This window comes from Malaclemys terrapin, chromosome 11, assembly GCF_027887155.1.
Source record: "Malaclemys terrapin pileata isolate rMalTer1 chromosome 11, rMalTer1.hap1, whole genome shotgun sequence".
Taxonomy (NCBI): domain Eukaryota; kingdom Metazoa; phylum Chordata; order Testudines; family Emydidae; genus Malaclemys; species Malaclemys terrapin.
This window is the reverse complement of record NC_071515.1, coordinates 48412063-48424717: the sequence shown is the minus strand read 5'-3', so window position 1 is coordinate 48424717 and position 12655 is coordinate 48412063. Positions and strand designations below refer to the sequence as shown.

The 12655-nt window shown below is 36.3% G+C and overlaps 1 protein-coding gene across 22 annotated transcripts in view; it reads right to left on the bottom strand.

The window, feature by feature from the left end:
• Nucleotides 1–10443, bottom strand: part of BAZ2B (bromodomain adjacent to zinc finger domain 2B) — a 272137-nt gene extending 261694 nt beyond the window's left edge. For 10 of the 22 annotated variants that reach the window (XM_054043394.1, XM_054043389.1, XM_054043390.1 and 7 more), the window contains exon 1: nt 9655–10035. The gene's annotated coding sequence lies outside the window, so the exon portion shown is untranslated. Of the gene's footprint in view, nt 1–5518; nt 6311–9015; nt 9212–9480; nt 9559–9654; nt 10037–10428 lie in introns of those variants that run through there. The other 12 variants (XM_054043393.1, XM_054043399.1, XM_054043396.1 and 9 more) reach the window with 7 other exon arrangements.
• Between the last annotated feature and the right edge of the window lie 2212 nt (nt 10444–12655).

Here is a 12655-nt window from a genome sequence, read left to right as displayed (position 1 = left end):
TGATCATGGCACCTCTAGTTCATGGGTCAACTATCTGCCCATCCCTACATTTTACACTCCTGTTCTCTGACACACTCAAGGTCTGCTTGTAGGGAGGGGTACTTTCTCCACCAGCGCTAGGCAATTGCTGTATCTTTCCAACAATGTAAAGATGTCATTATACCAGTAGTTATATGGTAGTCATACAACTTAATCCCTTTCAATGCTATCAACAAAATCCTTACACCAGCCAACAGAACCAGAATCTACTGCTGTTAAAAGAAATCTAAATTGGGCCTGTTTCTGCTTTATTCCTGATACAGTCCTGTTTCAATGATGACATTATCCCCAACCACACAGTAGCCCTTCAGCACGATTTGTCTTGAAAAGAAGGTAACAAGGTTTGATTCACTGTCTGATGAAGCATCAACAATTGCTACAGCTGAACATTCTATTCCAATTTAACTAAAGACAAGAAGAGGAGAAGGAAACACTCATTTACCTCCTTCCAGTCCCACCTAGGGTAGCTTCCCTGAGGGAGCCAAGATGACTTCCTATTGTTTCTAACATCCACCAAGAGAGTTTAGAAAATAAAACAATGCTCTTTGCATTGAAGGCGCCAGAGCTGTGCTAGTATGGTTTCTTATGGATATTGTAGAAAATTAATCTACAAACTATTTTACCACACAGCACTTTTCCCTCTTGCATCCTTAACCTCCTGAGCCAAACACGTTTGTATCAAACCGCTACTTCCCCTCACCATGTCTCCTAGTTGCTCCTTCATCACCTCAAAATGAAGCACTTGGAAGCTCAGTGGTAACATAAGAAGTTATCAGAACTCCCATAGGAAAAATACTACTTAGCACTTCTTATAGGCTTAACCTTTTAAAAAGTGCTGTAACCAATTAACACATTAAACTATCTTCGTGTGCAAGACATGCCAGCTTTCATGATCTCCATGCATCGGGCAAGAATTTATGTGACATGTCTTTTCAGAAATCTCATCTGCCTGCAACACCAGATCATGAGCTTTTAACTAATTTCATAATGGGCCTAAACCTTTGAGATATTGAGCACCCTATGCTCCCTTTTATTTCAATAGGAGCTGAGAATGCTCAATATCTCAAAGAATTGGGCTCTTCACTTCCCTCAAAAAAAATAATCATTTCTCTAGGAGTTCCAGCCACTAGCCATTGAGGCAAGGAAAGATAAGAAAAAGTTGCCAATAGCAATAAAATCCAATAATAGCACCACTTTATTCCTGTGCATGGAAAAAAATCAAGACCCTTTACATTTCTAAACAGAACTTCACATGTACTAACTATATACCACTGACGGCTGTTATTAATAAGCATATGTTCTGTGACGTTACAAAAAAACATACCTATCCATTTTAGAGCCATGAAAAGATTAAAGCGATCTCTAACTGGTCTATTAAATTTTGCTTTGTGATACTTGTCTTGATTATTATAGATCCAAGGTATTAAATACTATTCTAACAAAACTATTTTTGTAATATATTTTTGGAGTTTCCCCCCCTCGAAAGCCATGCATGGGCAAAGCATGAAAATCATGCATTTTAATAACTTTGGTTTTGAAAACTTAACCTTGGCTAAATTTAGCAAAGATTTCTTATTCAAAAGAACACAAGCAATCAAAGGACTACAAAGGTTGCATGATGTATTTTTTAGGCTGCTTTACAAAAACAAGATTTTGCATTTAAGATTCGTTCACTGCTGATCCTTGCAGTTTATTTCTTCAAACCCCATACTTTATCATTTTATTCAGTATTTAGTTAAAATTAAATATTTAAAATTGAAGTTGTTCTATGTTGCAAGCGCAGCTAAAATGAAAGTCCTCTCGCAGCAGTGACCAGATTTTAAATGCAGGTAGATCAATAAAAAGAAAGGAGCTCAAGCACAAGCTCCATGTGTGAGTGGAATGGTTTATAATAGCTTGCAAATGACTATGTGCTTGCTGTAACCAGCTGTTCCTAAATTATGAATATGCAACCAATTCATGTTAAAGCCAAGTCCCACCACTATTTCTACAGAGAAATCCCAGTAGTTTTTGCTTGTTCTACATGTGAGCTCTGTTAAGGATACAAATAGCAGTAAGCTTCAGGACAAATAGGACCAAACTATTGGCATTTCATGCACTAGGTCCATTATCACAGCAGGGGATGTCAATCACTGGAACATTCCTATAACAGCTCAGGCAATATGACAATGATCTCCCAGAAAAAAAAAAAATCAAAATCTCTATTGCACACTCAAAGTCCCTCTGCCAACCTAATGCTTTTTTGCTTCAGCCAATCAGATTGTCAGCCCTGACCTAGAAGACTTGCATCAAGCTTCAAACATTTAAAAACATCAATCATAAAAACAAAGACAGGACATTGAATTATACAGTATTAACCTCCAGGGTTTGCATACAAAGACCTTAGATTTATTTATGTCCCAGCGCGTTAAGAGCTTCAGTACACCGTTCTTTACACCAAACCGGCTGCCAATTTGATGAACCTCTCTGCCCTCAGCAGGAGTGCAGCATCTTTGATTAATGAGTGCATGCTTGTGGAAAGTGTAAGAACAGAAAACAGGGTAAAAAAAGAAGAAACAAAACACACAATTATGTCTCTACACATCCGATGGACCAATGCAATAATTATCTTCAAGATGGATTTCTTTTACAGAGAAAGAATGAGGCAATTTTAATACTGCGTATGTTCACTTAAACTCACACTGCTGTTATTTTAGTCTCTTAAAATACTTTTTTATAAAATGCAAATGTTATCTTTCACAAAGCACATTCATCTACTGCAAAAACTGTTAAAATTCATCAGAGCAACGAAGTCACTACTAAATAAGGTCACTACTTCTGACTGAATGTGTGTTTAACAAAGTGCTTTAAATCATCAAAGCAGTAATTATTTTTTAACCATTTTTTTTTTAAACTTTTAAATTCCCGTCTAACAATTCAAAAGCTCAAACCAACTGAACTGGTGTATTTTTTCTTCTAAACATTAATATATAAGTATTGATTTAAAAAGTTCCAAATCAAATCAGATACAAAATATAATTCCTTATTTAATTTTAATAAAGGCACCTTTTACACAGAACATTCCATTTTCCAATTTTTAAAAATGTTTTATTGTGACTTGCACAGATTAGATAACAATAAGGACAAAAATAAATTCTACATATAAAGACCCGGGGGAAAAAACAGATATGTCTGTCTGATGGAGAGGTGACCACATTATTTTTGACCACCACTTAATTTTAGAAGAATTAGTTTAATTCCTTTTAGACCAAATACATTTTAATAACAACATACCAAGAATTTGATCCTGCAAATGCTAACAAGCATATTGCTTAGTAGTACTAAAAGCAGTCTCACAATGAGACTATTCACAATGATAAGCACTACAGCACCTGATAGTATTTGCAGGATTGAGGCCAAGCATTCTGAAGGTGCCATCACCTTTTTTTCTGCATACACCCCTCACAGAGGTTAGAAACATCTTTACCTATGGCTCTAAGCTACCAAGGTTTAACTCATTCAACTCCTTACCTATATCAAATCCAAAGATAGTCATATGGTCCCCTCCACATATAGGAAATCATAACACCTGAAGTGTGCAAGGAAGCAGGTGACAGTATGGATTACACATTGGGAGACTAGAATCTCCTTTCTATGAAAATTGGAGGGACACTGCCAATTGCAGATCTAGAATTGGGGAGGAAGGGGGATTAAGTGTTAGGAGTAGATTCAGAAACGACATCTTCCTGGGAATCCTCAGGCCAATTTCTAAGAGTTAAATAAATACAAAACTGTTTTCTATTTTAAAAAAGATTTATTCTTTTTTTCTATTGCTGTTTGAAAAAACCCACACAAACGAAAGAATAAACTAACAAAAGTGCTGTCAAATGCACAAAATAATCAGAATTAAAAAGAGAAAACACATTCCTTCCTCTAATCTCTATTACTTGCAGCAACATTAGCGAAAACCTACAGACAGATATGAGATTTTTACATTGACAGGGTTGCTTTAAACTGTCAGTCTTGTTACTTACTAATATGATTAGAAAACTTCACAATTTAAAAATTTTGCTCATAAAATTAAAATAAAACCAAAGATACGTTTGTAGCAGTGAAAGCTATTCTTTGCTTTCTCTAAAATTAAGTTTCAGAGGAAACTGTTGTACATGACTTACAGACTATGTTAAAGAAGTGTTGCATACTACTCTAAGGAATTCCTTTGGGTAGATCAAAGGCAGTATATAACCCTAAACAAGAAATAACAGAAGGGGTTGGTTTTTTTTTTAATTGTCTGGTTATTTCATATTTTAGATTAAAAATTAAAAAAGACTGAGATTAGTGAAGATAGTCCTCATATTTGACACTCTACAGGCTGAACCTACAAAGGTTTATGCACATGCTTAACTTTACACATGAGTGTAATCAGAAGTCTCTGCAGGATCAGGGTCAAAGGTTTTCATTTCTGGAGTTACAGACCTGGTAGTTTCAGTACTGATTCAGTGTAGTGCTGGTGCTAGGCAAAAGCAGACTAAGCAATTGCTTAGGGCCCCAAGCAGCTCAAGGGAGCCCCCTATTCACTTTTTTAGAAAGTGTTTGGGGGGGGAGGGGGAGAGGAAAAGAGGCAAAAATATTCCTGCTTAGAGCCCACAGAGGGTTAGCACCGCCTCTGATTCATATGGGTGATCTTGGTTCTGTTCCCAACACTGCCATTGACTTGCTGTATTGCCATGGGTAAGTCACTTTACTTCTCTGTATAGGGAAACTAGTAGTTAGCTACCTTTATGAAGCTCTGAAAAGCTTGGGTGAAATAAAAGTGCAACTACTAATGTTTGACGTACCGTAGGATTATTTTTCTTATGTAGTGCCTTGGTGTCTCATTTGTAGTTTCTGAATGTATGAGCAAAATTAGAAAACGTGTACCTTTTCTAAGTTGATCTTATTAATATAATATTATTGTTTCCATTACTCATCCCTAAAGAGTAAATATAAAAGAACTCCAAACCCCTTACTATGTACTCACTTAGGTAATGACACTAAAACAGTGCTTCCATTATAACTACAACTACAACAGCATTAACAATAGAAAAGATCACATGTAAGGAAAAAATATTGGTGCAACTGAAACTTTACAAAACCAGAAACATCATTGCTGCTTATCTTAATGTTTCTTACCCACTTAGGTTTTTTTGGCACAGATTGAGGGGGGCACAGTTTTAACTGTCCTCTGTACCTATTTTAGCATTCTGTATTTTCCCCCATACATTTCTTTAAAGCATACAATTTACCCATTACATTGTTTTGTCAGTGTTCAACCAGACTGTTCCATTCTACATAATTCTGAAATACACGGTTCTCTCTCTTCTCATTAAAATTTGTCAGTGTTTCTCTTGACTGCTCTCTAGTAGCATTTAAAAAAGGACACAGACTAGTTGATAAAATTATTTAATATCATTGACCAAAACAAACAATAGTAGAGGACAAGGAAATTTAAGGGGGTTACCTTAAATTTTGGGGGGGGGAACCCTGATGGCCTTAGGCAAGTCATCCCCATCACTGGCCAACGCACCTGAGTGAAGCAAGCACAATTTGGCCCTTCATCAGGGTCTCTGTTATAAAAAAAATCTTCAATTTTTTTAAAGGGGAAAAAAAATGGATCATACTATACTATTGCCTTTTAAAGCTGAAATGTCTATTAAAATCAATTGAAGGATATGGCCCTAGATTTATATTTTTTAAAAGGGGGGGAATAAAACCTGGTTTTGAAGATTTTTAAATATAAATTACTAAAGGCAAATTAAAAACCCTCTAAAGAATCTAGTATACCAAGAATAAATCTTGGTGAAATAATTTCAATTCTGGGAGAACCCTATCTTAGTTTCTTTGTAGTAAGTTGCATTTCTAGTTGATCTAGACTTGGCAAAACAACTTGGATCTTCTAGTGCCAAATATGCCATAATAAGAATACTCTGAATCTAAAAGCAATCAAGCACTAAACACATTCTTTCACTAATTCAGAGGGATCAGACAGAAAGCATGAACTTTCTTGCAACTGTGATATTCCACATCTTGTGTAGGAACACAAAAGTAGCAACAAAGACATTAACAATTGCAGTTCAAGCTGGGAGTGACTGTTCTGTTTCAATTCAATGACACCACTAATGGCTTCTTAGCAGCTCCATGAAATCAACCAGCTGTCAAGTCGATGCATCAGAAGGAACAGTTACGCACTCCCATAAGAAAAAGCAACACATCAGGATGTTTGGCAAAACATCTGCTCCTTTACACTTCAATTCTATAATAAACATGCAAACAAAGAAATAAGAAAAAAAGACAATAGAAACTTAAAATTCTAAAGACTCATTACTTTCTTATTTGCATTTTAAATAATTGTCTTGCAAAAAAAAAAAAAAAATCATGGAGCATCTTATCCACAAGGTTAGCATTAATGTTTTATATATTTATAATACTCAACCAGTGTTTACTCCCTGTGTAATACAAAAAAATATTGTTCTTGTTTCTGTTAAGAAGTATCCAAGCATCTTACCAGGAACTGAAAACAGAAAACCACCTATTTCCCCAAAAATTACACAACATATTTAGTAAATTTTATCATAAAACAGTGTTCCAAACTAATTTTACCATATGAACTACGACCCTAAACATGAGTTTTCAAATAAATCTTATTTTGTTGAAACAGTCAAGTGTAAGTAACTCAATATACTAGAATTATTTAAATAAATTCATAGCATGAGAATTTAGCGTGGCAATTCTACTGTTTATTATGTCAATACATAGTACTCTCAGAAAGCTTATTTACACGATTCTTTCAAAACAGCAGTAAGTCAATAATAGGAAGAAACTCCTCCAAAGAAGATTTTTTCTTCTAACACATCATTAAAATACCACAAAAATATATAAAATTTATCAATGTTTGATTTTATATACTATAGTTTTTAAAGAATCAGTAAGCTAAACAAAAACAAAAAAGCTTCCTGTTTACCAAATTGGACTTAAAATAACTTGAACACCAAAGATATCCCTCTTAAATACTTAAGATTCCTAACTTCTCGATATATCCAATACAGAAAATTGTTTCAACTACGATTTTCTTTATGCTGTCTGGCTTATTGATTATGCAGCATTGTGACAAAAATGTGCAGTTTACAATAGGTGCGAGAGACATCGAATATACTTAACTACCATTTTCTTAAACTGCTTTATCCTCTGTTGCTCACCATTTATAATCTGCCAAATCTTCTAGGCCTTTGTTGCATGTATAATTTAGAACCATCTGTTCTATGGGCTTTTAACTATTTAAACATTTTCATCTACCTACAATTCACATAACTGGCAGGCATTCAATTAATCGAGGCTTTCTAAACCATTTTTTAAAAGAACATAATAAGGTAAATATCTGACTTTTGTTAACAAAAAAGCATACTTCCTACACAATCATAAAGACATGTTGTTTAATATATCATTCAATTTTGACTATGTGAGAAAAAAAGAAATCTCTTGATGTACTAAGACTTGTTCCTATTAGTTTCTAAGTTAATCGTAACCAATGTTTTTCCCAATCCTGAAGACAAAGGGAATGCAAATTAAATACAGACAGTTTCATGTTCTTGTTAGTGTGAATATAAATATGCAGAAAGCAAAATGAATGTAGGAAACAGAATGGAAAATTAGAATTCTATTTACAGTACCTATTATTTATGAAGTATTCAGTGTTTCATTAAGTTTTGCCATGTGACCAGGAGAACTTTTATTAGATGAAAAGACTATCATTGACAAGTAAATTAAACGAACACTATATTTTACTGTTTTCCTTTTCAGAGTGGCTGATAGAAGAGTTTATAACCAGAGGTAAAGTGATTCAGAATTGTGGCTGTTGGTTTTTTTTATTTAGCATACTAACTACATTCTGCCAACTGCAGAATACAGCATCTGGAACATAATCCAAAATACATAATGTCTACAGGTACTTTCCAAAAGAACTGTTTTAACAGTATTATATGTATGTAATAAACTGTTTGTAATCTATCATTTTAAAAAATAATTAAATTTCCCTAATCCCCTTCACCTCTACACTCCTTCAGAGAAGATTCTGGACCAAGTTGTCTCATGTAAATTCACGAGATAACTATTTGCTGTAAATACAAATAATGCTAATCCACAAATGAAATATTATTTCATATGACAACTTTGGATTTTTTTAAATAAAGAGTGAAATATATATTTATATTTTAAATAGTACAAGGCCAGAACACAAAAATTAGAGTAATTCAAAAGAATATATATTTCTCCACCTGTTACAAAAATACCAGAAAAGGAGTGCATAGTTTTAAGAACTATATGCATTCTAGCAGGATAAACTACACATCTCTCACTTTAAAGTGCAGCTTACAACACGTTAGATCAGAAATCCCAAGGGGGAAAAACACACACTTGGAAAATTTCCCCTTAAACTTTACATGACGTCACTGTCTGTCCCTGTTACATTTCCTAAACTTTGAGCCTTATCCAGCAGGACTTTCAGGATTTCCACCCACCCCTAAAAGAAAGAGAGAGACAGACTAGGGAATAAAAATTTGCCCAAGATGGCGAAAGCCTTGTTGTTTAGAGGGCAGAAAAATGGAGGATATTGTAATATACACAAAGGGATAAATTTCAACAACTCGGCCAAGGGCTGCAGCTGCTTCTCTCTCTTTATAAGGAAGCAACACACACAAAAGATAAAGGGAGAGAGAAAGAGAAGAAAGCAGCAAAGCCCTCAGCACAGGCAGACTCCCTGGTCTCTCCCAAGCCCACTCCACTCGCCCGCCGCCCTTTTCAACGCCCAAAGCGGAGTTTGGAGCAACTCTACAATGCCACATTTTGAAATAAAAGGATATAAAAGAGTCCGGGGGGGAGGGGGAGGCCAAGCGGGAGTTTGCCGCTGCGAGCTCAGCGGGAGACAGAGACACGGCTGTATTGAGCCGGGCGGGCTCCTCTTACCTTGTGCACACTCCGAGCTCCCGGGGGCCCCCTCGCTGCACGCTGCGTACCCCACTGGGCACCGGCAGGGGAGGCAGCGGGGAAGGAATTGCCCCTGCGGCTGCAGCTGGCGGACATGCCCAGAGCGGCGGCTGCCGGAGCGAGCCGGGCAGAGGGAGCGGGGAGAGCGCAGAGACACAAAGAGGCGCTCCCAGCCCAGGCGGCGGCGGCGGAGCAGCCCCGACACCCGCAGGCAGCGGCGGAGCCGGGCAACCCGGCCCAGGGACACACACTTGAAGCCATGAATAAAGTTTAAACTCGCTTGGGACCCGGACCGCGCCCCCCCCCCCTTTCCAGGACTCGCACAGTAGCAGCCTCTCTCCTCCCCACCCCCCAAACCCGAGTGGACAAGGTCAGCCCCTTTCCGATGGGACACACAACCCCAAAGGCACAACCAACCCACCGCAACAAAGGGATGATACAAACCAGCGGCTGCAGAACACCGACACCTCAACTCCGGCAGCAGCTTTGCCCATCCGAGCACGGTCTCCCCGTCCCTGCTTCCTTGTCCTGAAATCTAGCAAACATTTCACATTTCCACCTTAACAGAAAATCCCTCCCTCCCATCCGGGGAGAGCAGGCAGAGAGGTTTTAACTCACCTTTCTAGTTTGGAAGAGATCTCCCCTTTCTCGGGTTGCTGAAGGTTAGGATGGGTGTGTGTGTGTCGGGAACGTTTCCCTGTCCAACACCCTCAAGAAGAGTGTAAAGAAACACTAAGGAGGAGTGGGGAAATTTGGGAGAGTGCAACCCTCTCTGCGTGTATCTGTTTCTCTGTCTGTCTCTCGCTGTCTCTCCCTGGTTAGTTCCTTACAGCGGCAGCAGATTGAAGCAGATTCTCTTCTCAAGGTTTATTCAGCTTCACTTCCAGGCGAAGCCTTCATGAACCAAAAGTGACGTCAACCAACAAGGCTCTTCTCTCTCCAACAATGAAAGTTGCTGTTAACAAGGGGGAAAAGAGAGAGAATTGTTTATCTCATTTCAGCCCCAGTAATAAATGACCTATCAGCAACGAAAAGGAGCAAGGAAAAGAGTTGCATTTCTGTTTCCCAAGTGCACACACACTCTCTTTCCCTCTCCCACAGACACACACTCTGTGCAGTATTCCCTGGACTAGGAAAAGTTATCGAAAAGTTTAGGTCTTATAAAAGGGAAAAAATTATAAATCCACATTTGGTGATTATTAAATAACTAATGAACAGATTGGGAGGGAAATGCATTAGTCCTTCATAGATGTCTAAAGCAGTTCTTAAATGTATGTTCAGGTTAAAGATTAAAATGCATCTAATTTATAATTACAAGAAAGATTTTAGGCGGAGCAAATGATGTCTTGCTACAAAAACAAAACAAAACAAGAAGCCCACAAAATCAGATACTTTTTGAACCAGCCTAGTACATCAGCGAGTCATGCTGGATGTAATGTACAAGTCTTATGATGATGTGACAGAAACAAAATGAAATCCAAACAAATCCAAGTAAAACAGACAAACAGGATCAGAAACTGTAAGGTGTTTTAACATGGGTGTGTTAAAATAGTTCAACTGTTACTGTGGATATTTTTAAAAATACTTTCCAGAATGCCTATAAAATATGAGCTTTTTTTTTTTTTTTTGACTAATGGAGACTCTGGTTGGCTAAAACAATTGAATTAATAGGTTATTTTGTGAAAGAAGAGCAAAAACTGGCTCCTCCCTACTCTAACCCTTTAAATTATACACGTGGTTTCTCTCTCCCTCTCTTTTTTTCTTTTTTGGCAAATAGTCAAGCTAGGCCAGGTTTAAAGTACACTAAAAACCAAAGCACTGCTGCCTATGAACTATAAAAATAAAGATTTAAAGCTATATTAAAATATAATCAAGAACATACTTCAATAAATGTAAAGTTATTTCATTATGTATCTTACAAAACATTTTCTTGCATTCTGAAAATGTAATATTTAACTTGCTCACCTTATTTAGCACTATATAGAATTTAAAAATTTATTTTAAAACTACAGCTAAACAAAGCTGATCTCAACATAAAATAATATGTATATTTAGAGAGATGCCATTGTTTTGTGTTTCCCCTTCAGCCACTGGCTGTGATTTTAATTGTGCTGGAGGATCTTCATTAGTATTAACACATGGGGAGATTTCACAAAGCTGCTTCATTAGGAAAAAAAAAAAAAAGCTTGGCAGACTAGGTCTTTTTGCATGCAATGAGAATGTCAGCCTTACCTCGGTCATTTGTAACATAATAAGTGCAAGCACAGTGATTGCAATGCAGGAACACTGGGGGAAGGGCAAAAATACTGCCTGTCTAACAGGAATATGTGAAAAGAAAGCTCCTCATTACACAGTAAAATGTATGCTAAAAATTAGTGAAGATGATGTCTCAAGAGACTGATGCTAAATAAATTAATGTGCTGATATGTTTTTAATTATTATTTTTGTACTAGTTTATTTCATTCCCCGGATTCACATCCAGCAGCAAAGCTTTGCTAGCATTTATTGATTTTTTCACTGCCACATTCCCGGAATACAGATTTTAATCATTTCACTACACCACACTCAGTAATTTCATTAAAAACTGGAACCTTCCATCCCCAGAAAAGCATTTAATTTCAATGACACACAATTTCTCTTAGCAGCAAACTGTCTCAACAGTAAAAGCTGGCCTAAGGTTCAAATGCATAATTTAATCCTGAGTTCTCCATGCTCTGCATTCCTTTGAAGCTATAATTTGACTAACTACCTAATAACTGTAATAAGGACAATGATTTCCTTATAATATGTTATTAACCCATATTTAATTAACTCAGAGGCCAAGATCTGTACATGTTTGATTGGGTCAGTACTTCTCTAACCTCAAAATTTACTAATAATGTTCTTGTAGAAAAATGTGGTATAAGAATATAAGTATGGAAATAATAAAATAGATATTTTTCTCAGAATGTTATGCATCAAAAGCTCATACACTTTCTAACACAACAGTATTGTGCTCAAGAGATAATAGGATTTTAAAATACGTGGAAATAAACAATGGATTTAGATAATTCACTATACAATGCATTGGTTGTTATGCAGATACATTAAATATCTCTGCCATTAATATTTGAAAAAAATCCTAATATTAATTATGACTAGCACTATTGTAAAGAACAGACAATTTTTTAAAATAGTTAGTAAGCCAAACCAACCCATATTCTCAAGATAAAGAAAAAAGTTATTCTGTTATATAATCTATTTAGTTTCTATAGTGTCCATCATCACTATAGAACTGAAGCACTTAAAATACAAAATCAAAATAAAGTTTAGAGAAGTATTCTAATTTAAGCCACTAGGAATGCATTTTGTTGTTGAAAATTTAAACACTACACTTCTCACTGGAAAGCTAAGTATTGATTTTGGCTTCATGTGGCAATTGAAAATATTATTGAATTTGTAGATAGCACTTTGTATTCTACCGTAAAACATGTTTAATAAAGAAACAATGACTCTGGCACCTGATCGTAAGAATAGCCACAAAGAAACCAGTTTTACTAGGACAAACTTAACAAGGTTCATAAATGTATTAAAAATTCTTTTGTTTTAATATGCTTATTCAACAGAAGTTGTTGTTACA